The sequence below is a fragment of the Chiloscyllium plagiosum genome, unplaced genomic scaffold (genome assembly GCF_037043375.1).
Source record: "Chiloscyllium plagiosum isolate Xiang-an unplaced genomic scaffold, Cpla_swu_hap1 HiC_scaffold_18, whole genome shotgun sequence".
Lineage (NCBI taxonomy): Eukaryota > Metazoa > Chordata > Chondrichthyes > Orectolobiformes > Hemiscylliidae > Chiloscyllium > Chiloscyllium plagiosum.
In genome coordinates this window covers 20,839,059-20,864,483 of record NW_028270156.1, presented here as the reverse complement: position 1 = coordinate 20,864,483, position 25,425 = coordinate 20,839,059, and the positions used below count along the sequence as shown (strand labels likewise).

The 25,425-nt window shown below is 41.3% G+C and overlaps 1 long non-coding RNA gene across 3 annotated transcripts in view; it reads right to left on the bottom strand.

Moving 5' to 3' along the window:
- The window catches only part of LOC122558032 (uncharacterized), an 80,647-nt gene that overhangs the window by 13,239 nt on the left and 41,983 nt on the right, over nucleotides 1-25,425 (bottom strand). The window contains exon 3 of one of the 3 annotated variants that reach the window (XR_015760015.1): nucleotides 21,166-21,263. The exons of the other annotated variants lie outside the window; for them this stretch is intronic. This is a non-coding gene — a long non-coding RNA (uncharacterized LOC122558032). Of the gene's footprint in view, nucleotides 1-21,165; nucleotides 21,264-25,425 lie in introns of those variants that run through there. 3 annotated transcript variants of the gene reach the window in all.

Below are 25,425 nucleotides of genomic sequence, written 5' to 3'. Positions count from 1 at the left end.
GAAATCTGAGATTGACATGGAAAACACCATGTAAATATCTTGCAGTTGATTGGAGGATTTTGAAAGTGGTGAACAGTGAGCGTAAACTAAAGTTTTATGTCGAAGTTTATTAAAGGCAGGAGAAAGGGAACACAAGCAAGTCTTAATCAGGTAATTGATCAAACTGACAGGCAAAACATGACATGATTGCAATGTTGGTCAAAGGTCAAACTGATCATTTTCTGGAGACTGAATGTTGACAAGACTCTAAATGCATTGCTTCTTTTCATGCAAAGAGCATAAAACAGTTAGCTTCACAGCAAACACCTAGCTAGCTCAGGAAGGTTGATCAATGACTAAATGTTGAGATGGAGCAGGCTAATCATTCTTCTGACTGCTCTTCAGACAGGTCCATATAAAATAGTTCACTTGTGATTATAAGCATTGAATACGTATGATTTTTGCAGTTTTTTTGTAGTGTATTATGCTTTAATAAAGAACATTATTGGGTTAATGGTATCCAGAGGAAACCTGAGGGACCAGAGAGATTGGGAGCTGAAGGAGAAAGGCATCCTTGTGCTGACCTCTTGGGTCACCTCAAGCCCACTGCTTGATTTCTGAGACTGCCTTTGTTGTCTTCCATTGCAAACAGATTTCCTATAGATCCTTACGTCTCATAGATTGGTCCCAAGAGATGTATTGTTGACGTTGGTGCTGTCCGGGTGGCCCAGAGAGCACCTCTGGGCCACCCGGACGAACCAACCCAACCAACCTGTGGCACAGCATTTCAACTCCCTCTCCCACTCCACCGAGGATATGCAGGTCATTGGACTCATCCACCGCCAAACCACAACAACCCGACGGTCGGAGGAGGAGCGTCTTATCTTCCGACTGGGAACCCTCCAACCGCAGGGGATGAACTTGGACTTCACCAGTTTCTTCATCCCCCCTCCCCCCACCTTGTCTCAGCCGGATCCCTCCAGCCCGGCACCGCCTTCCTGACCTGCAGTCTTCTTCTTGACCTCTCCGCCTCCATCCTACTCCGACCTATCACCCTCACCTTGACCTCTTTCCACCTATCACATTTCCAACTCCCCTCCTCCAAGTCCCTCCTCCCTACCTTTTATCTTCTCCTGCTGAACACTCTGCTCATTCCTGAAGAAGGGCCTGTGCCCGAAACGTCGAATCTCCTGTTCCCTGGATGCTGCCTGACCTGCTGTGCTGTTCCAGCAATAAAGTTTCAACTGATGTTGGTGCTGTCTAGCCACAATGAAACTCTGTGCAGTTTTTAGTCACAATGTTTCATTTCTATAACTCGCAAAGTCCCTTTTAATACAGGAGCTGAAGCAGACTGAAGTGGGTCATCCTCGTATCTGTCACTCATGCAAACATAATGGCTGGGCTAAAAAGCTACGGATGAATGGACTGCTGAAAGATTCAAGTTTTTGGCATGTTGGCAATGTCCTTGCATTGAGTGGATCTGAAATTTAAAATTCAGGCCACAGACTATTTTGTTTTACCTCAGCTATAAAGCTAGCAAATATCCCTTTATAATTTGCACTTTTAACTGTGATGACTCAAAGCATTTTAATGTTACTTTAACAATTCTCTTTATGAGTTATTCAATGCAATTCTATGTTCTATTGCTAATGGTTAAAGCAACAAACCAAACTTCAAAGAGATAGATGTGCACTGTGTTAAGTAAATCTGTGATTGAAATCAAGATTAACTGCCTTCAACTTTATAACCGAGAGATACAGTTTTATTTATCAGTTTACAGCCTTAAGAAAAAAATATATAATTTAAAAATCTCATCACCATTGCATTCTCAGCACAATATGTCCCAGAGTTTTGCTGCTTTGTGAACATATCAGCAAGGTTATTCATATGTTATTTAGTCAAGGATTTTATGTGAGGTAAAGATGAGATGAGTTTTTTTTTTAAATCCTATTTAAATCTACATAAATTAACAATGAATCAAAGGCAGTACTTTGAATTGAAATATGTTCACATGTATTTATCTTGTTAGAATTAGATTTATTGTCACGTATACGCAAGTTACAAAAGAATAGAAATACAGTGAATAGTGTCCAATGTTGCCAACACACTCTGCATTTAGGTATGAGGTACCTAGGTACACATCTTAGGTACAAAACATAGAGAAAATAAAGAAAAAAGTAACACCACATTATAATATCTACAGTATAAGTTGGCAAAGTAAGAAATAACACTAAAATAATAAACATTACAATATGTATGTCAGGGCTTCATGTGGTCTGAACAGGCTCCACCAGTTCTCAACCAGTAGCCATCATCACTCCAGTCTCACTGGCTGCTGTCTCAGCTTTGTTCTACACTCACTGGCCACCTCCTATTATGGTATTGGATAAGGAAAGATAGATAAGCTACAGAAATTCTTTTAGGAATAAAAGAATGACTAGGGTAGGAATAGGTCCAGTCAAGGATAGTAGGGGGAAGTTGCGTGTGGAGGCGGAAGAGATTGGGGAGACACTGAATGAATACTTTTCTTCAGTATTCACTCAGGAACAGGGCATTGTTGTCGATGAGAATACTGAGGCACAAATAAGTAGAATGGATGGCTTTGAGGTATGTAGAGAAGAGGTGTTGGAAATCCTGGAAAAGGTGAAAATAGATAAGTCCCCTGGGCCTGATGGCATTTATCCTAGGATTCTCTGGGAAGCAAGGGAGGAGATTGCAGAGCCATTGGCCTTGATTTTTATGTCCTCTTTGTCTACAGGAGTAGACCCAGAAGACTGGAGGATAGCAAATGTGGTTCCCTTGTTCAAAAAGGGGAGTAGGGATAGCCCTAGTAACTATAGGCCGGTGAGTCTCACTTCTGTTGTGGGCAAAGTCTTAGAGAGAATTGTAAGGGATAGGATTTATGCACATCTAGATAGGAATAATGTGATCAAGGATAGTCAGCATGGTTTTGTGAAGGGCAAGTCGTGCCTCACAAACCTTATTGAATTCTTTGAAAAGGTGACGAAGGAGGTTGATGAGGGGAAAGCGGTAGATGTGGTATATATGGATTTTAGTAAGGCGTTCGATAAGGTTCCCCATGGTAGGCTACTGCAGAAAATACGGAGATATGGCATTGAGGGTGAGTTGGAGGTTTGGATTAGGAATTGGCTGGATGGAAGAAGACAGAGGGTAGTAGTTGATGGCAAAGTTTCTACATGGAGTGCCGTCACTAGCGGTGTTCCGCAAGGATCTGTTTTGGGACCATTGCTGTTTGTCATTTTTATAAATGACCTGGAAGAGGGGTTAGAAGGTTGGGTGAGCAAGTTTGCGGATGACACGAAAGTCGGAGGAGTTGTTGACAGTGAGGAAGCATGTGGCAGGTTACAGCAGGATATAGAGAAGCTGCAGAGCTGGGCAGAAAGGTGGCAGATGGAATTCAATGTAGCTAAGTGCGAGGTGATTCACTTTGGGAAGAATAACAAAAAGATGGGGTACTGGGCTAATGGTCGGATACTTGGTAGTGTGGATGAGCAGAGGGATCTTGGTGTCCATGTACACAGATCTCTGAAAGTTGCCACCCAGGTAAATAGTGCGGTGAGGAAGGCATATGGCGTACTGGCTTTTATTGGTAGAGGAATTGAGTTCCGGAGTCCTGAGGTCATGATGCAGTTGTATAAGACTCTGGTACGGCCGCATCTGGAATATTGTGTGCAGTTTTGGTCGCCATACTATAGGAAGGATGTGGAGGCATTGGAACGGGTGCAGAGGAGGTTTACCAGGATGTTGCCTGGTATGAAAGGAAAATCGTATGAGGAAAGACTGAGGCACTTGGGGCTGTTTTCACTAGAGAAAAGAAGGTTTAGGGGTGACTTGATTGAGGTGTACAAGATGATTAGGGGGTTAGATAGGGTCGACAGTATGAACCTTTTCCCGCGTATTGAGTCGGGTATTACAAGGGGGCATAGCTTTAAATTAAGGGGGGGTAGATATAGGACTGATGTTAGGGGTAGGTTCTTCACTCAGCGAGTCGTTAGTTCATGGAATGCCCTGCCAGTAACAGTGGTGGACTCTCCCTCTTTATGGGCATTTAAGAGGGCATTGGATAGGTATATGGAGGATAGTGGGTTAGTGTAGTTTAGGTGGGCTTGGATCGGCGCAACATCGAGGGCCCAAGGGCCTGTACTGCGCTGTATTCTTCTATGTTCTATGTTCTATGTTCTATAGAAATAATTGAGAGATATTGGTGGAACTGTAATAAGAAGTAAGCTATTTGCTTGAATCAGACTAAAAGGAAATGCAACAAATTCAGAATTAGGTGAAAATACAGAGAAGCAGGTAAATGAGATTGGTGGTAATGGAGATCTGGTTCAAAAGTGCAGGAATGAATTTGGATATTCCTGCAGTAAGACGATATTCAAGAAAGTTGGGGAAGCAGAAAAAGGAGGAGAGTGGATAGTGTTATGACCAGCTGAGGAGAGATGAAATGCCTTTCCCTTTTTTCTCTGGTTGTGACTGACTTATTTTACAATTTGATCAACTAGACATATCAACTATTATATGCATTTACCTGTTTACCTGCTGGTTGTAAAGACGTGTTTTTATGAAGTTTTTTTAACACCTTAAGAGATTGAGTTTATCCTTTTGAAATTGACATGGGTAAAAATATTATAGTTATTCTAAGCTCCGAAACGCCACATAAGCATTTGAAATTCACAAACACAATTGCAGATGCAAAGTGGATGTAGGTAAGTTTGGCCAAACACTAAACGATGAAAAATAAACAAGAGTCAGTTCACTATTTACGGTAGGTCGTCCAGTGCAGGTGGAGGTCGCTTTAGATTCTCGACTGTGATGGTGTTTCAAGATGCACCTCGAATATCCCATTTTTTCTTTTGAAAACGTTGCTGTAGAAATTCAAAGGGTTTTTCCTATACAATTTTCTGTCTGCTTGCAGAGATGTAGGCACAGTTCACAACTCAGTAGACAGCTAAAAAAGCTGAACTGTTAGACTAAAACAATCTTCTCCTGAGGAAGCAACATGCCACATCTTTCCCATTCTCAGCAGTGAAGGTGGCTGCTGTTAGGTATCTTGCTTTCAAACTACAAAGTTATGACCTGAAATTAGATCTCTCCTTGCTAATTGTTGTGTAAGCAATCTTGGACCCTGGATTAACCTTGTGATGATGTCACAGAGCACTCCTGATGGGCATAAGGAGCTCAGTGGGGGAGGGGTTGATTAGATCTAAAGAGAGAAACTCATATATCATAAAGTCCTACAGTGTAGAAATAGGCCATTTAGCCCAACAAGTCCACACTGACCCCCCACTCCCACCCATACCCACTCCCCTACCCCTAATCCCTGTAACCATGCATTTCCCATAGCTAATCTACTTAGCCTGCACATCCCTGGACATATGGGGCAGTTAGTATGGCCAGTCCACTTAACCTGCACATTTTTATCCTGTGGGAGGAAACTGGTGCACCCAGAGAAAACCTATGCAGACACGGGGAGAATGTGCAAACTTCACACAGACATTCGCCCAAGACTGGAATCGAATCCGAGTACCTGGCACAGTGAGGATCCAGGTATGTGGCACTGTGAGGCTCCAGGTACCTGGCACTGAGCCACCTTGCTGCCTCGTAGATGTTAGACTTTCAATGATACAATGTTCTGTGTAATGTTTGCCTGTATTTTGGATTAACATGTCTAGTCACATTGAATAAGCAATGAATAGAGCTCCAAAGGCATCCAAGCCCAGAGTCAACTCTTGATATTTCCTTCTTCTTGACAATTCCATCTTGAACACAAATTCATAGGTGTGGGCATTAAACTACAAAATATTAATCTCCTCAGACAGTTGGGTTCTCCTCCTCACCCTCCCATCACAGATAGCAGCATTCTATTTCTTAACAAGGCAAATTTGCATTTTCTTATAATGCAGGCATCAGTGAATTCTGCTTACCCTGTGTCTGATAAATATTGAGTCACTGTCGCAAGTGTTTGCATTGACCTTGGAATAAGTTTTGATATTAGCAAATATAAAAGTCCCAGGGCCTTCTAGGTATATTTCTTTGTAAACTTTAAGACTGTTGGAGACTAAACAAGATTAAAGTTGCAAAAAGGTCTCGCAGACATCTTAGAATCTATAATGAAAAACGTAGATGCTGGAAAACCTCAGCAGGTCTAGCAGCAACTTTAGTAAGATGATACAACATTCTGTTTGTTCCATTAAATTTTGCATCTAAAATGTTAATTCCGTAGATGACACTAGTCTTTTCCCTTGAGTTCATCTTATGGGCCATCACCTTTGGGTTGTCATTTCATATAGACTGGCATTATAAGATTGGCAAAGGTAACCTAGAAAAGACAGTTCATAGTATGTCTTTGGTACAGTTTCTTAAAACAGCCCATTCTGTATCCAACCAGAGTGTAGGCTATGCCATCTCATATACGATGAGATCAGAATAATTAGTGATTGCAGATGTTGGTATTGTGATCATAATAGCCATGTTCACAATGTGATTGAACTTTATATACCATCACAGGATAATTAACAGGAATAAAATAAACTATGAGACCAAATTAGCAAATAATATAAAAATAAATAGTGTTTCTTTAAATATATAAAAAGGAAAATAGAGTTCAAAGCAGATAACAGGCTGCAGAAATAATATTGTGAACCAGGAAATAGCAGAAGCAGTGAATGAACTCATTGCATCAGCCTGCACTGTTGATTTAACATTATTCTATAAATACTGAATAATCAAGGAGCCCAAGGGGGAGAGGAAATAAATACAGTAACCATCACCTCACAAAGAGCTAAAAGCTATATGTCTCCTGGATATGATGCGTTGCACCCTAGTTTCTTAAAAGAAGTTACTACCAGTGCACCCACTATCTCTGGAGTTATGTTCCAAGTATGCTTGGATTTGAGAATTTTGGAAAATGGTGAATGTGACATCCTTATTCAAAAGGGAGGGTAACAAAATTAGGTAACTATAGGCTAGTTAGCTCAATGGTGCTCCATGTTAAGCTAACATTAAAAATATCAGATTCTATATTAAAGGAAGTAATAGAAAGAGGGAGAAAGCATTAACTTATTGGCTTAGCAAAAGTTAGGATGAGGTTTCTTAAAAAAAGTTAAGTTCAAAACTTTTGAGAGCAGTTTGAAGGAGACCTGGCTGGAGTCAAATGTAAGCATCGTCTCCCCTTAAAAAAGACATATCTTTCAGAGCAGTTCAGGAAAGACGTTATCTCAGTGAATTGGTGTAACTTGCGAGACTTCCAGACCAGGAGTGTTTAGTTAGAAATCTACATTGGTTGAGAAAGCTGAAAAAGTCTAAGATATCAGTTGTGCAGGGATTTCAAATAAGAAGTTTTCCCAGCTCACTGGACCTGAACTGAGAGAAGTAGTGAAATCAAACCTATGGATTTGATTGGAAAGGGAAATCTCCCTGGATTTTTGACTAACTATAATGAGATGGTATTGAGGATTAGGTATGATTCTATTTTGCTGTGGATTTTGAAATATTTTAAATCCTGTTATATTTAAATCACCTTTTTTGTTTTACTTTATTTTTATTAATTTTTCATGTATTATTATCAAAACCAAACCGGCAATTTTGTTTGTTTATGTTTCAGTGAAAGGTCAACACATTGTGAAAAAAATAGATCGATAAAGCCAGAATTCACTCTGGAATCTAACCTGTCTCGAGGTGACTTCAGCTGGGATCATGACAAGTGGGAATTCTTGCCAAGATGTGTGTTCATTGAATTTAAGAAGGATCCATATCTGTTCTAAAGAAACAGATCAATGGAGGTTCTGAACATAAAACAACCGTATTGTGGTGATGTTTGTTGCATGGAATTTGAAAATGACTTTGAAGTGTTTTCTGGGAGTAGAAAATATAACAGTGGGTCTTTGGAATCCTTGACTCAGGCTAAAATGAGAGTGTTTTATTTTTCTTCACTCATGGGCCATGGCTGTTGGTGGCTGGCCAGCGTTTAGTGCTTGAACTAGTTGAGAAGGTGGTAGTGAGCTGTCTTCTTGAACCGCTGCAGTCCACATGCTGTGGGTTGACCCACAATGTCCTGAGAGAGAAGTTCCAGGATTTTGATCCAGTGACAGTGAAGGAACAGCAATATATTTCCAAGTGAAAATAGTGAGTGGCTTAGAGGGGAACTTACAGATAGTGGCCTTTAAGTAGAATTAATAGAATCCCTACAATGCAGTAACAGGCTACACTGGCCCTCCGAAGAGTATCTCACCCCTATACACTCCTCCATCCTATTACTCTACATTTCTCCTGACGAAGGCACCTAGCTTACACATCCCTGAACATGGCCAATTCACCTAACCTGCACATCTTTGGACTGTGGGAGGAAACTGGAACACCCGGAGGAAACCCACGCAAACACGGGGAGAATGTGTAAACTCCCCACAGACAGTCACCCGAGGCTGAGATTGAACTTGGATCCCTGGTGCTGTGAGGCAGCAGTGCTAACCACTGAGCCACCATGCCCCCCTTCCTATGTATCTGTTGCCCTTGTGCTTCCAAGTGGAGGTGGTGTGATGGGATGTGCTATGAAGAGGGAGTTGTTCTATTCTACTTCTCTTGAAGAGGGGTGTTTTAAATCTGGCACCGAGGAGGCTGCTCCATGGAAAGCAGTGTAAATAACTTCAGGTTTCTTTTTAATTAGACAATAGAAGCATGAATGAGTGGAGTCAGGCCCACACAGACCCAGGGTTTTAGTTTTTGCTTTTGTTTTCAGTTGTTGAAGTTGGGGTTTTTGGAGTTGCAGATGCTGGATGCAGCTCTCTTTCTGCGACCGCAAAAAGCTTGAGTTCTCTCCCTGCTGCTTGATTCATTCTATCAGTGTTCCTTCACCTCAACTGAAGGATATAGCAAGTGAGGCAGATCTGTTTTTTCTGAAATTGTCTTTGCCAAGTGTTTGTTTATATTATGCTGCAACTGATAAGTTTTAAAGTTATATAGTATTTCATTAAGTCTTTTATTAGATTTTAAGCAATGCCACTTTTTTCTTTGCTTGTATTTTAACTGTGGTGTAAGAATTAAGTATGTCTGATTGCAACCTAACAGTTTGACTAATTGAATCACATCTGGAATGCAGCACCTTATGCTTGCCTTTAAATAATATAAAAGTTGCGGTCTAGGTATCTCCTTGGTATGTTTTGAGGGGATTTGATCTGGTCCATAACAGTGGTCATGGGTTTGAAAGGTGCTGAATAAGGATCTTTGGTGAATTTCTGCAGTGCATTTCGTAGATAGTACACACTGCTGCTACTGAGCATTGGTATTGAATGGAGTAAATGCTTAAGGATGTAGTGCCAATTAAGTGGGCTGCTTTCTCCTGCATGAGTGTTGTGAGTGTTCTTAAGTGTGGTTGACGTTGCTCCCATTCAGGCAAATGGGGAGTATTCCATCACACCCCTGACTTGTGCTTTGTAGATGGTGGACAAGTTTTGGGGAGTCAGGAAATGAATAATTCATTGCTGGCTGCTAAAACAAAATAAACCAAAGCTTCTAGCCCTGTATCAAGTTTTAGAAAGAAACTTGTTAAATAAAATGCATGTGAAATAAAAATAGTAAGTGCTGGAATAACTTAACAGGCCCAGCAGCTGCTGTGGAGAGCTGTGGAGAAAAAAACACTGTTAACATTTTTGAGTCTTCTTCAGAACAGCATGTGAGTTGCTCAGGAAGCAGTTGTTGAGTGCTGAATAAAGAAAGAAAACCAAGGCAGATGAATTTGAAAATTTGTTGCTGCAGACAAGGTATTAGTATAATTACCTGTCTCTGGGGAACCATTCAAAGCACACATTATTGAATAAAAAAGAAACTTGATAGTGCAAATTGTGTAGTGTGTATTCCAGATAGAAGAATAAATTGTTGATTGTATCATACTAATATGTTGAAGAAATATTATGATGGGACAATAGTCAGAAGAAATTTATATTCGCAATAAATGAAATAAGAAGTGACGTAAGAAACCTCGGAAGTAGTGACCATGGTTGGTTATGGAAAAGGGCAAGGTGCAATCCAGACTAGAATTATTAATTTGTGGGTGGACCACTTTTGGGTGGTTGGTGAGAATGGATGGTAACAGATTGCAAATTGGAATAAAGTACAGACAGGCAAAACTAAAAAAAACCCTGCACTTCCTATAAAGAGGAAATGGCTCAACTAAAAATAAGGTCCATTCACATGAGGTAGGACAACCAAAGTTGGAGCTTCCTGGATGGCAAAAGCAATGGAGATTAAGCCAAAGTAGGAAAGGGCTGCATATGAGAGATAGCAGGTTAATAATACAAGTGAGAATCAGGTTCATTATAAATTGTTCAGTGTGGAGGCGATAAAGGAAGTGAGAGATGTAAAGAGAGTACAAAAAGACACTGGAAGTTTATGTAAAAGTAAATCCAAAAGTTTTCTATAATCATTTAAGAAAAGTTTAGTAAGAGAAGACGAATCTGGGCAGGGAGGCAGAGGCAATGGCTAAAATACTAAATAAGTAATGTGCATCGACCTTTCCCAAGAAAAAAATACAAACGTAACTATGCACGATGTGATAGTTAAGAGGTTGATTTGGCTACAAATTATACAAAAAGGTTTTAAAAATCTATTTATGTAGATAAGTTATCAGAATCAGAATGAATCCATCTGAGGGTGCTGACATATTTAACGCTGAATATTGTGGGGTCATTAACTTCCAATCCATCATATTTATCGAGGTAATGCTAAGTACTGGAGACTTGCAAATGTAATATTTGTGCTCAAGTAAAGATAAACTTAGTAAGCACATGCCAATAAGTATAACATCACTGTTTTTGGAAACAATAGTCTAGAATGAAATGATCTTGCATTGTGAAAAAATTAAGCAAAGCCAAGAAAGATTTGCTTAAAATTTGCTAAAATTTTGCTTAAGTAACATGATTCAGTTTTATCATGTGGTAGCAGGAGGTTGATAAGAGAAAGGCAGGTGATACACGTACATGGACTTTTTGTGTTCATTTGTAGGACATGGGCATCACTGGTTGGCCAGCACTTATTGTCTGTCCTTAGTTGCCCTTGAGAAAGTGGTGGTGAACTGCCTTCTTGAACAACTGCAGTCTATGTGTTGTGGGGAGATGCACAATGCTGTTAGTATTCCATTATACTTCTGTCTTGTGCTGGTGGACAGGCTTTGAGGAATCAGGAGGTGTTTGATAAAGTATCACATAGTAGTAAAGTTACCAGCAAAGTAGAAGTCGATAGAATAATTGGACAGTGGTAGCATCAGTACAAAGTTAGCTGAGTAACAAGAAGCAATAATTTGAGTTAAATGGCTCTACAAGCTGGATGAATGTATTGAGTGGAGTTCCCAATAAATTGGTACTCAGACCACAAAACTTTCCTTGATTTATATCAATTACCTCAGTGGTGTTATTGCAGATGATACAACAATTATAAGTGTTGTGAAATGCAAAGAGGACAGTAATAGTTTTCAAGAGGCAGGCTGTTGGGCTGAATGGGTACTGGTCTGGGCTTTATCTGGAGTGCAGTGTTTAATTCTGAGTAATGCACTTCAGGAAGAACCCAGAGGCAAGGGCGAGTGTCACTGAGAGATTTACAAAAATAGAACTTGTGATAGGTGCTTTCAGTTGCATGGATAGATTGAAGAATGTTGTTCCCCTTATAGGTGAGAAGCTTTGAAAAGCAATATAATTGAGATGTTCACAATCATGAAGTACATACAGAAAAAGGACCAAAGCAACTTGACAAAAACAAAACATTTTTCCACAGTGAGTGATTCAGATCAGAAATGCGCTGCTTGAGGATGCTGGAGACTGATTCAGTTATGGTTTTGAAAGATAATTGGATAAATACCTGAAGAAAAGATAATGCAATGCTATGATGATAAAGCAGCAGTGTAGGACTAGCTAAGTTACATTGCAGAGGGTTAACATGGACACAAAGGGGATGAATACCCTCTTTCTGTTCTCTACAATTTAATGTTCACCTAATTTTAAATTTATTCACTTCCAATTACAAATCCAAAGAATATTGAACTAACTTTCATTGTCACAACATACATTGCTTGTTCCAGAACAATTATGATACTCCATGTATTAATTTACTGAGAGTTTTGCAACTTAGAGTCGTAGAGATGTCCAGTACGCAAACAGACCATTCTGTCCAACTTGCCCATGCCGACTAGTTATCCTAAATTGATCTAGTCCCATTTGCTAGCACTTGGCCCATATCCCTCCAAACCCTTCCTATTCATATACCCATCCTAATGCCTTTTAAATGTTGCAATTGTACCAGCCTCCTTTCTTCATCTGGCAGCGCATTCCATACATGGAATGTGTGAAAAAGTTGCGCCTTAAGTCCCTTTTATATCTTTCCCCTCTCACCCTAAACCATTGCCCTCTTGTTCTGGACTCCCGCGCAGCAGAAAAAAAGACCTTGTCTCTTTAACCTATCCATGTCCCTCATGATATTTTAAACCTCTATAAGTTCACCTCTCAGCTGTCGATACTCCAGGGAAAACAGCCCCAGCCTATTCAGCCTCTCCCTGTAGCTCAAACCCTCCAACCCTGGCAACATCCTTGTAAATCCTTTCTGAACCCTTTCAACGATCACAACATCCTTCCTATAAGATGGAGACCAGAATTGACACAATATTCCAAAATTGATCTAACCAATGTCCGATACTCAGTGCAATAAAGGAAAGCATGCCAAATGCCTTCTCTACTATCCTGTCTACCTGCGACTCCACTTTCAAGGAATTATGAACCTGCACTTCAAGGTCTTTTTGTTCAGCAACACTTATTTCCTTTATTATTTGATCATAAATGTATGAATTATTCTCAGTAGATGATGTGATTGGATATTGATCAGTATTGTATTTAAGGAGAAATACCCTCACCTTGACCTCCTTCCACCTATCGCATTTCCAACGCCCCTCCCCCAAGTTCCTCCTCCCTACCTTTTATTTTATCTTGCTGGACACACTTTCCTCATTCCTGAAGAAGGGCTTATGCCTGAAACGTCGATTCTCCTGTTCCTTGGATGCTGCCTGACCTGCTGCGCTTTTCCAGCAACACATTTTCAGCTCAGTATTGTATTTAGTTGAGTTATAAAGAACATAGAACAATACAGCACAGGAACAGGCCCTTAGACCCTCCAAGCCTGCACCGACACATTCTGCTCTTCCATACTGAAACTGTCTTGACTTACAGGATCTATAACCCTCTATTTTTTCCTATTCATATATTCATTCAGGTGTTTCTTAAATGCTGTTATTGTGTCTGCTTCCACCACCTCCTCTGGCAGCGTGTCCAGGCACTCACCTCCTGTTGTGTGAAAAACATGCCTCACACATCTCTTTTAAACTTCCTCCCTTTATGGTCACACAGTGAATAAAACATGATTCAAACTCAGCAACTAATTCAGAAATATGTTGTAAAGTTTCTGAACTAGATCAGACTAGTTTTCACAGAGTACACTAACACTAGTTATGACGTTCATTGACTTCTGTGAATCTGTCCTTACAATAATAATAATATTACATATGCTGATTCAGATAAGTGTCGTTTGATAACAATGAGTACTTGTGAACATGTAAGAATATGTGTTATAGACTATTATTGCCACTTTCCCTGATCCATCAGGTTTACTCTGGATATCAATAACCCAAGACAGTTCTAACAATAGAATATATGTAATATTCTTGCTTAAAGCAAAGTGTGCTGCAAATAATACTGCAAAAATCTTACCAATATGACATTTGCAATCACAAATTCAGAAACCTATTCCTTCCAAAGTAAAAGTGTAAATGGGAAAGAAAGAGCCAAGATATCTGTGAATATAGATTCATTAATCATTACATGTCACAAGTCAAGATCATAAAATTGATTTGAAAAGTGCAACTGGAACTCCAGTTTTGAGGCAGAAAATTCAAAAGCAGCATAGTTATTCAAAACTTTGGTGTAAGCTAACTTGCAACGTGATTTAGTGTAGGATGCAGTTATTTGTCTCCATCCAACAAAAAAGACATGGAAGTACCTGAAAAAATGCAAGAAATCTGATGTCAGAATGAAAAGATAATAACTGTCAGGTAAGTCTGCAAATGCTGTTCTTTCTCTAAAATAAAGGAAAAAATGAGCAATGTTCTAATTGAGATTTTTACAGTTCTAAATAATCCTCCTTCCATAACCCTGATGTAGAGTGGATGGGACCACCTTTAATTTGGATAATTACATAGGGCTAATTGGAGATGACTAGCTCAATCTGGTTAAAATTCAAACACATTGGGAAGATGGCTCAGACTTACAGACTTCCATACTTCACTCCAGTTTGGTGGGACTCTCTTGAGAGAAGATGGCTGGCAAATGATTTGCTTTACATTTAAGCTCAATTAGAGCATTACTGATGTGGATTTTGTGAGTTGTCTTTCTCTGGCAGTCGGTATTGTTGTTTACTTGCCTTTTTATTTTAAAGGTTTTATTCATATCACAATACTGAGAGATTACTTTTCAAACTTTAAAGATGTTATCTGCAACATTGGATCTCAAGTGATTTTGTTTGGAGGACAACTTTTCAAATGGCCTATTAACTTCAGACCTTCCATTTAAGTGATGGTACTACACAATACATAGAAATTGGAAGCGTTGCTGGTAAAGCATATTTTGATATTCATTTTTAAAACATGTATTTGCTTACGCATTATAGTGAAATGGCATTGTCTGCTTCTCACTGCAGTCTGAAAAGCAGAGAGATTAGGGATCTGGGTACAGCAGGATCTCAGAGATAGCAAGAAAATGAGGAAAGCAGGGACACAGAGCAGAAACCCAGTACAAGTTCTTGAAAAGTAGGAGAAAGTGAGGACTGACTCTGGAGACCAGAGTCAAAAAGTGTGGTGCTGGAAAAGTACAGCAGGTCAGGTAGCATCCGAGGAGCAGGAGAATCAACGTTTCGGGCATAAGCCCTTCATCTAGGAATGTCGGGTGGGGTGCTCAGGTGGGCTGAGAGATAAATGGGAGGGAGGTGGGGCTGGGATGAAGGTATATGGGAATGCAATAGGTAGATGAAGGTTGGGAGGGTTGTGGTGATAGGTTGGAGAGATGGGTTGAGTGGATAGCTGGGAAGGAAGATGGATAGGTAGGACAGTTCAAGAGGGCAGTGCCGAGTTGGAGGGTTGGATCTGGAATAAGGTGTCGGGAGGAGAGATGAGGAAACTGGTGAAATCCACATTGATACCATGTGGTTGGAGAGTCCCAAGGCAGAAAATGAGGAGTTCTTCCTCCAGGTGTCAGGTGGCTTGGATTTGGCGGTGGAGGAGGCCCAGGACTTGCATGTCCTTGACAGAGTGAAAAGGGGAGTTGAAGTGGTCAGCCACAAGGTTTTTGGGTGTTTGTGTCCCAGAGATGTTCCCTGAAAGCTTCCACAAATTGACGTCCTGTCTCCTCAGTGTAGAGGAGAACATGTCAGGAGCAACGGACACAGTAGATGAGGTGTTTGGATGTGCAGGAAATTTTCTGACAGATGTGGAAGGATCCTTTGGGGCCTTGGATGGAGGTGAGCGGGGGGAGATGTGGGCACAGGTTTTACAAGTCTTGCGGTGGCAAGGAAAGGTGGTGGGAGTGGAGGGTGGGTTAGTGGCAGGCGTGGACCTAATGAGGGAGTTGCAGAGGGAATGGTCTCTGTGGAATGCAGATGGAGTGGAGAGGGACACATAGGCCTGATGGTTGGGTCTGACTGTAGATGGCGGAAATGGCAGAGAATAGTGCTCTGTATTCTGTATCCAGAGATTGGTGGGCTGGAATCTGAGGACCGGGCGGGGGGGGGGGGGGGTTCTATTTCTGTTGCATTTGGAGGGATGGGATTCAAGGGCAGAGGTGTGGGTTGTGGGAGGAGATGTGCCGAAGGGCATAGTTGACCATGTCGGAGGGGTATTTGCGATCCTTGAAGTAGGAGGCCATCTGGTATGTCCTGAAGTGGGATTGCTCCTCTTGGGAGCAGATACAGCGGAGGGAGAGGAATTGGGAGTAAGAGTTGGCATTTTTACATAGGTGGGCGGGGTAGGGAGGTGTAGTCCAGGCAGCTGTGGGAGTCGATGGGGTTTCAAGTAGATGTCTACGTTGAGTCGATCGCTGGAAATGGAGAGGCCCAGGAAGGGAAAGGAGTTGTCCAAGATGGTCCAGGTGAACTTGCGGTGGAAGGTGTTTGTGAAATTTATGAACTGTTCAACCTCCTCATAGGAACAGGAGGTGTCAATACAGTCATCAATGTAACGTAGGAAAACATGGGAATGGCGCCGGTGTAACTGTGGAAGATTGACTGTTCCACATACCCGACAAAGAGGCAGGCATAGCTGAGGCCCATGCGAATGCCCATGGTTACCCGTTTGGTCTGGAGGAAGTGGAAGGATTTGAAGAATTGTTGTTGAGGGTGAGGATAGGTTCAGGCAATTGAATGAGTGTGTTGGTGGAGGGGTACTGGTTGGGTCAGTGTTAGAGGAAGAAACGGAGGGCTTGGATGCCTTTGTCATGGAAAATGGACGTATACAGAGACTGGATGTCCATAGTTAAGATGAGGCATTCGGAGCCGGGGAACCGAAAGTCATGGAAGAGGTGGAGGGTTTGGGTGGTGTCCCGAATGTAGGTGGGGAGTTCCTGGACCAACGGGGACAGGACGGTGTCAAGGTATGCAGAGATAAGTTCGGTGAGGCCGCAGCAGGCCAAGATCATGGGGCAGCTGGGGCAGTCAGGTTTGTGAATTTTGGGTAGGAGATAGAACCGGGAGGTGTGGGGTTCCCGGACTATGAGGTTGGAGGCTGTGGTTGGGAGCTCCCTGGACATGACGAGGTTGTTGATGGTCTCGGAGATGATAGTGCGGTGATGGAAAGTGAAGCTATGGTCCAGGAGCAGTAGGAGGAGGTTTCCATGAGTTGGCACCTGGGTTCAGTGGTGTACAGGCCGGTGTGCCAAACTACCATTGCATCCCCCTTGTCCGCTGGTTTGATGGTGAGTTTGGGTTGGAGCAGAGGGAGTGGTTGGCTGCATGTTGCGAGGGTGAGAGGTTGGAGTGGGTGAGAGAGATGGACAGGTTGAGATAGGCTCCTGGGGAAATATTTGCTGGAAAATCTCAGCAAGTCTGACAGCATTTGTGAAGAGAAAGCATATGTTTGGGTGCAGTGCCCCTTCTTCAACATTCATGAGCTACATGGACTTGAAACATTGACTTTGCTTTCTCTCCACAGATACTCTCAGACCTGCTGCATCTTTCCAATGATTTTCTTTTCCTTTCAGACCACCAACATCCACACCAGCATCTTTGTTTTCTTTTGAATAATCAAGGGTCTTGGGCAGTGGCTAGAGCGGGTAGGGATGGGCCAGGAGAGTGAGCAAATGCCCAGAGAAGTGAGCTGAGGTCCAGAGGAGTGGCAAGGGAGTGAGGAAGAGTCTGAAAAGATCAGACATCATAACAGAGCAAGGGCTGGGGGTGAAAGCAGGAGCATGTGAAAACATAAGAGGGAGACCGCCAGGAACATAAGGGTAGTGGGAGTAGCAGAACAGCTTCGAATCACTGGGAACTCACTTATATTTGACATGAACACTGCTGGTCACCTCTGATCCTCTGATTCTTTGTCAATGCTGGCACTGCAGTTCAGTATTGAGGGAGTGCTGCATTTTCTGAAGTACTATTTGTTGGATAAGACATTATGAAGACTAGTTGAGTTATCTCTACTATCCTGGCCAACATTCAACCCTCAACAAATATCACAAAACTAAACTGATTATCTGGTCATTATTGCATTGCAGTTTGTTGATGTTTGCTGTGTGCATATTGGCTATCACCTTTCCTATATTACAAAAGTGACACGGGTCAAAACACTTAATTAGGTACAAAGCACTTTGGCTTATCTGGTGGTTGTGAAAGGTGATTCACAAGTCTTTTGTTCTTAATGTCATGACGTCTCTGATGGCATGTTTCCTACTGGGTTGTCATTCATATTAACTTTTTTCCTGTGGTGGTGCAGTCAAAAGACATTTGCATTAATAACGCTCCTGCGTTCCCATCAGTACAGGACATCCAGAATTGCACACATGTATCAATTCTGGATCAGTGGTGCTGGAAGAGCACAGCAATTCAGGCAGCATCCGAGGACAGGCAAAATCGACGTTTCAGGCAAAAGCCCTTCATCAGGAATAAAGGCAGAGAGCCTGAAGCGTGGAGAGATAAGCTAGAGGAGGGTGGGGGTGGGGATAGAGTAGCATAGAGTACAATAGGTCAGTGGTGGAGGAGGAAATGGCCTGGGAGTTGCAGTGGGAGAGAGACTCCCTGAGATTCTTGTAGAGAGAGGAGGAAAACTTCTTCAAGGCAGGCATCCTTGCAAGAGGATTCGCAGTAGGGTTAAAATCAACGAGGTAAAAACAATAACTGCAGATGCTGGAAACCAGATTCTGGATCAGTGGTGCTGGAATTGCCAACTGCAGAGGCATCCACTCATCAAAGTCCAACTGCTGACAATCACAGTAAGATGTTTATACAAGTAAACACAAGATTTCCAGAAAGCTATTATTTTGTCCTGAGACAGTTCACACTCCCTGATCCCTTCACGACTGGAATTGGAGTTAACTGCTAAGAGCTAGGAAAAGGCGATATCCATTTAAAACACAGCTGACACTAGTTCAATACAGCATCGAATCAATGCAAATCCCCAGAATGCTGATTGTGGAGGTTTCTGTGGTTGTGATGCCATTGCACATCAAGGAATGATGGTTAGATTTGCTCTTGTTGAAGAATGACTGGTTACCACTGTGTGGCACAAACATTACTTGCTACTTGTCTGCCAAAACCTGGATATTGTCTCGGTCTTGCTGCAATTGGGCATATATTTCTTCAGTACCTGAAGAGTCAAAAATAACGTTGAATACTTTGCAGTCTTCAACAAATATTACGACTTCTGCCTTTTGAAGGAGGAAAAGATGCATTTGTGGGCAATGTATACACATTGTCATATTCAAATACTTGCCAATGTTGACAATGAGTGAAAATGAATGAGTGTTCTGACACATGTAACTGTCTGATTCTGCCACTAGGTGTCTCTGGTTTCCAGCATCTGCAGTCCTCACTTCTGCACCATTTCTTTTGCTCCACTGGCCAGTCATTCCAAAACATAAGTTAATATGCAGCATTTTTGCTATGCAGATCTCAATTCTGAGGTGTCCAGGGTGTCACCTAGAGTTTTCTACCTATTGCAGTTGCTCTCTGCTCTCTTCTCTTGTCAGCAAGGAAGGAGACCTCTGAATCTAATAGATTGTGTTCACCCCCACTGAAAAACATTTATGCGACTTGGTAGGCTTTTGAAAGCAATGCTGTGATTGGATGGATTCAACAATGGCTTCCCAAAGGGAATGGGACAAGTTCTTCAATAGGGCAAACATTTCAGGGATACACAGAAAAAAGTGGAACGAACTTCAATGTTTTTCAAAGGAGCTAGCACGGACTTGATAGACTAAATGGCCCTGTTCTGTGAAATTCCATAATAGTCCGATTCTATAACTCTATGTTATAACAGCTGCCACACTTCTGAACTGCTAAAGATTAGGAAATAAATATCTTACAGTACTATATAAAAGTAGCCATACTCATGAAGGTTTCCATCAATCAATATTTTGTCATCAGTAACTACCAATTCACTTGAGTATGATTTATGCTTCGAATGATAAAAAGGATGTAATAATGATTAATACTCAACATCTATTAACTGGAATTTCACTTTATATCATTTGTTTTGGAATGATGCACTCAGGGCAGCAATTATTGGAGTTCATGCCTACTCATTTTGATGGAATATTGTAATACTGCAGGGTGAGGTGAAAAGCATTTATGGAAGCACTGAAATGATCTGATACAATTAATATAATACTTTCAAGACTAATATTTTGCAGTAACAATGATCCTGAATGATCATCCTATTGATACTCTAGAAATTACACTAAAATTAACTGTAGTTTTCAATAATGCAGTTAGATGATCTTGTTTGGCAGGCAACAGAACTGGAACTGCCCTACAAATATACCACTTATTTCCCTGTAAGTTTGTTTTTCAGATATAGAGGTCAGCATTTCATTAGCTCTGAAGAAGAGCCTGTAACGTTAACCGTATTACTCTCCCCACAAATGCTATCGGACTTGCTGAGTATCTCCAGCACGTTCGTTTCTTATTACAGTTTCAAGTACAAGAAGTTCTCTTGATTACCTTATATATATGTCTATGAGATTTAAATGCTCTATGTACTTGAACTACAGTCTCTTTAAGCCTCCACTGATTTTAGCTTTTCCACATTTAGAAATAACATTATATTTTAAGGTTCAAAATGAATGATCTTATTCTTACCCATTTGTAAGTGTTTTGTTTATTCACTTGAGGTATCAATATCTCTGCAATCATGCGCTTTTATCAGAAGTTTACAATGCCACCTATCTTTATGGCAGGTAAATTTGGATTTTTTAAAACAAGTTGTCCATGGGATGTGGCCATCATTGTTTATTGTCATTCCCTAATTCTCCTGATGTGGTGGTGGTGAGGTGCCTTCTTGAACCATTGAAGTTTCTATAGGGTCTAAACATATTGTGTTTCAGTACTGTTAAGAAGGAAGTTTCAGGATTTTGACCAGGTGATATAGTAGCAAGGGTGATATAGTTCCAAGTCAGGTTGGCATATGACTTAAAGGGGAACATGCAGGTCGTGTTGTCCCATGCGTCTGCTGCTCCATCTCTTTGAGGTGGTAGATGTCAAGGATTTGGGAGATGCCCTCAAAGGAGCTGTGTTTAGTTGCTGCAATGCAGCTAGGAGACATTGCTGTCACTGTTTGTTGGTGGTGGAGGGAGTGAATGTTGAAGGTGGTGGATGAGTTGCCCATCAAGTTGGCTACTTTGTGCTGGATGGCATCAAATTTCTTGAGTGTAGTTGGAGCAGCCAGGAAAATGGAGATTATACCATCACACACTTGACTTGTGCTTTGTAGATGGTGAACAGGATTTGGGAAATCAGGAGGTGATTTACTTGTCATAGAATTCTAAACCTCTGAGTTGCTCTTCTAGCCACACTACTTATGTAACTGGCTCAATTTGTTTTTCAAAAAACAGGATGCCCCATCATATTGGTAAGGTCAGAAATCACACAACTTCAGACTAGAGTCCAACAGATTTATTTGAAATCTCAAGTTTTCAGAGCGCTGCTCCTTCGTCAGGTGAAGTCCACTTTTCTTGACAATGTCATCCTCATGTCTTCTGTGGAGGATAATATTTTAAATATTTTTAGATTAGATTTCCTACAGCGTGGAATCAGGCCCTTTGGCCCAACCAGTCCACACCGAACCTCCGAAGAGTAACCCACCCAGACCCATTTCCCTCTGACTAATGCATCTAACATTATGGGCAATTTAACATGGCCAATTCACCTGGCCTGCATATCTTTGGACTGTGGGAGGAAACCAGATCACTGGGAGGAAACCCACACAGGCACGAGCAGAACAGGCAAACTCCGCACAGACAGTCACCCAAGGCTGGAATCGAACCTGGAACTCTGCCATTGTGAGGCAGCGGTGCTAACTACCGTGCCGCCCCGTTTTCAGAGGTGTATTTCTGAGGTATGTTACAATTCCACAAAAATCTTATTTTAATTTCCTAAACTCCAGCACAAGTAATTCAACAGTGTGAACCATTCACTCAGAGATTGATCTGAGGAAATGTGGTGAGGACATGGTCATGCCCCATCTGACACATATGTCCCTGGATGTTCTGACCAGAGTTTGCAATCTATTGTCAGAAATGATTTATTCAGGTGCAGTGAACAAAATGAATATGACTCTCAATATGTCTGGCTTAGGTGCTTGAACTGATTTTTACGAGTGTGACAAATGGAAATTTGGTGAAATAAACAGAGTCTAAGATGAAATTGTCTCCATTCATGTCGAATTGATGAGCGGTGACCTTGGGCCAAAGGAGTGATGGAATTTAATGCTGGTGCAGAGGTTCCATCTGTTGTGGGTGGTAGTTCTTGCACTTCTAATTAACTTCTGATGTTATCATTAATCCTTGGCCAATTGTCTATATGACGTGCCCATCATCTCATCTGCTCAATGCCCACATGTCCTCAGTGTGATTGTGAGCAATATGCCCTGACAGAAAGGAAGCCTACTTGTGATTACAGACTCAGAGCAATGTGCTTGATCTTAACTACTCTTTGAAGTGAAGTAGCAAACCCTTCGATTCAAGGGGCATGGGCAACAAACACTGGTCCAACAGAAATGTCCACATCCCATCAAATTAATTAAAATAAACTCAGAGGATTGGGAACATTTGCGATTCTGTGAAAACTTAATCTTTGAGAACACTTAAGGTTGAGTTTGATAAATTTCTGATTATTAATGGTGTAGAGTAAGTTTAAACAGCAAAATTAAAACTTCTCAGTCAAGATTAGTGACATTTCTTGGATATTAGGCCTTCCTGTTACTTCACTAGGCTGTGATGACGATCAGTACTAATCAACCAAAACACAAACTTGAAGATATTGTGATAATTACGTATCACTCAGAGCTTGAAATCAATTTTTTGGAAGAAGCACTCTGTATAATACATTCAGTAAGACAAAGGATCAATGTTATTCCTGAGGTAGAAAGAATTGTTTACCTAGATTTTCTTGAATTTTCTCTGAATTAAAGTGTCTTGTGCCATTTCGTGACTTACAATAGCCTAAAGCTTTGTGTTAGTCTCAGTTCAGTAAATTTGCTTTGATCTTGTTTGATATTAATGAGACACCAAACATTGAAGTTTCATATGCAGAGAACGTTGAAGAAGCTCAGCAGGTCTGGCTGCATCCATGGAGAGAGAAACCGAGTTAGGTTTTGTATCTCGTAAGACTCTTCTTCAGAACTGAAAGATACTGGTAAATTGATTTTTTAAAATACTTTTGACAGAGGCAGAGGAGAAGCAAGGGGCCAGATAGAATAGAGGTCCAATGTAATTGGAACATTTGTCATTGTAACTGTAATGATTAAACAATTAATCAAAGATATGAACTGAACAAGTCAGTGAATGTATTTCAGACAGTGATATGTTCTTGATTAGTAAATGAATCGAGAGTCAAAAGGAGTAGGTAGGAGAATGGGATTGAGGAAGATACCAAGCATTATCAAATGGTGGAGCAGATTCAGGGAGCCAAATGGTATAATTCACAATGGCCTCTTATTTCCTCAGCCTTGATGACAGGATACTCTCCCTTTCTAATTGCAGGACCTTAGGGCTTCTCCATTCTAATCCCCTTATCATCAGAGTTCTAGCCCCATTCCCTCCACCCCAATACCGTCAATTCATGGCCTCTTCCCCTTCCATGGGTTGCACTGACCTCCAGATTACAGGATACCATCCATAAGCATCCTCAGCTGAGGATGCTGGGAGTCTCCACCTCCATCCCTCAGCAAGTCTGTTTCTTTGTTCCACTGCCGGGTGACTTTCAGACCTCAGAAACATCGATGCGGTCCTATCTTTAAGTTTGGCAGGACCTCTGCGTCCACAGCCACACCAGGTTTCATGACCATTTTCAATCATATCAGTGCCCTCCTCATCCTTCCATAAAGTTAGGGCCAGGTTTCTTTTTAGAATGCGTATTGCAGCTGGAGGGTGACTGGGAAATGTACTGATGTGAAAACTAATCAAATATTTATTCCTAATGGTTCATGAAAACTAAACCATTTTCTGTCTACACTTACTGCATTTATTGTCAGCTGAATGCTTTTAGCTATAAAATTTCTGTCAAGTAAATACTTTTGGTGCTTCAGATACATGCAGCAGCTGTCAGTATTGGCCCATGTCAAGTCGAGTATTAGCAGAATTAACTACTGTCTTTCTTTCTTATTTCTTTTGAAAACCCTGAGTACTGGTTCTTCATTGATTTCCTTTCAAATGGACCATGCTCTGGTGTTTTATTTTCTTTAAACTTGACACCTAGTTATTTCACTGGGCTTGATTTTAATCCACCTGCCCAGATAGTGAAGTAGGAGTGATGTGAGGAGGAACCAAAGAAATGCAAGAAACTGTGGATGCTGGAAATCAGAAACAAAAACAGGGATAGCTGGGAAAACTGTGCCCGTCTGGCAGCATCTGTGGAGAGAGAAAGCAGAGTTAATATATTGGTCACTGGACCCAATATGTTAACTCTGCTTTCTCTCCACAGATGCTGCCAGACCTCATAGAGTCATAGAGATGTACAGCATGGAAACAGACCCTTCGGTCCAACACATCCATGTATCCCAACCCAATGTAGTCCTGCCTGCCAGCACCCAGCCCATATCCCTCCAAACCCTTTCTATTCATATACCCATCCAGATGCCTTTTAGCTGTTGCAATTTAAAGAGCGTCCCTGAGTGGGCCAAAACCACCAAACTTTTGGTTAAGGGCTGAATGTGCTAACTGATTGCACCACAGAAATGAAAGCTTTCCCAGCTTTTTCTGTTTTTGATTAAATCAATTGCTTTGCCTTAAAACTCCATGGGTGCAGCTGTTATTTTATCCCGTGGTTTTGTTCAGATTGTTCAGCCACAGGTAAGAAGTTGAAGGCTTAAAATCTCCTGCTGAGTAAAATATGACGGGATTATTTTCAAGCACTGACTGAATTATTGGATTCACTACTTAAAGAGACATTTGGGTTCAGGCACTCAGTTCATTATAATCTGTGCACTCTTCTGCTTAATAAATTTCCAAGGGAGTTTTGGAGTACAGATTTCTTTTTTCTAGTTTTTCCTTTGACTTCTCAACACTGTGAAAGCTCTCACAGCTTATCATGGTTAAGAATCACGCAACACCAGGCTAGAGCCTGACAGTTCTATGTGAAAGTACAAGCTTTCAGACCGCTGGTCCTTCCTCAGGTAACTGGGGTAGCTAGGCCCACACTAACTACCTGACGAAGGAGCAGCGCTCCGAAAGCTTGTATTTCCAAATAAACCTGTTGGACTATAACATGGTGTTGTGTGATTTTTAATTTTGTCCATGGAAGTGCCTCCACATCATGTTTATTATGGAAAATACTTTTGCTGAAGTATTTTGGATGGAAACAACAGTTGTGAGATAACTATCAGTGGTAGCAGTCTCAGTAAGCCAGGCAGGTATTAAAAAGATCTATTGGAAGAATAGGGTAACCAGGTATGCTATGGAAGTTTGTTGCTCCATGTCCATGTTATCTGGGCTGAGTCAATGGCCTGAAAAGCCTTAAGGAGCAATGCATTTAAGACTATGCCTGAGTGGTATTGATCTGAACAGCCACATACATACTGAAGCTCACCATTTTAATTGCAGACACCTTAGAATCATGGAAGAGTTACAGCATAGAATTATAATATCTCTATAGTGTGGAAGAAGTCCATTTGACCCATCAAGTCCACACCAGCCCTCTGAA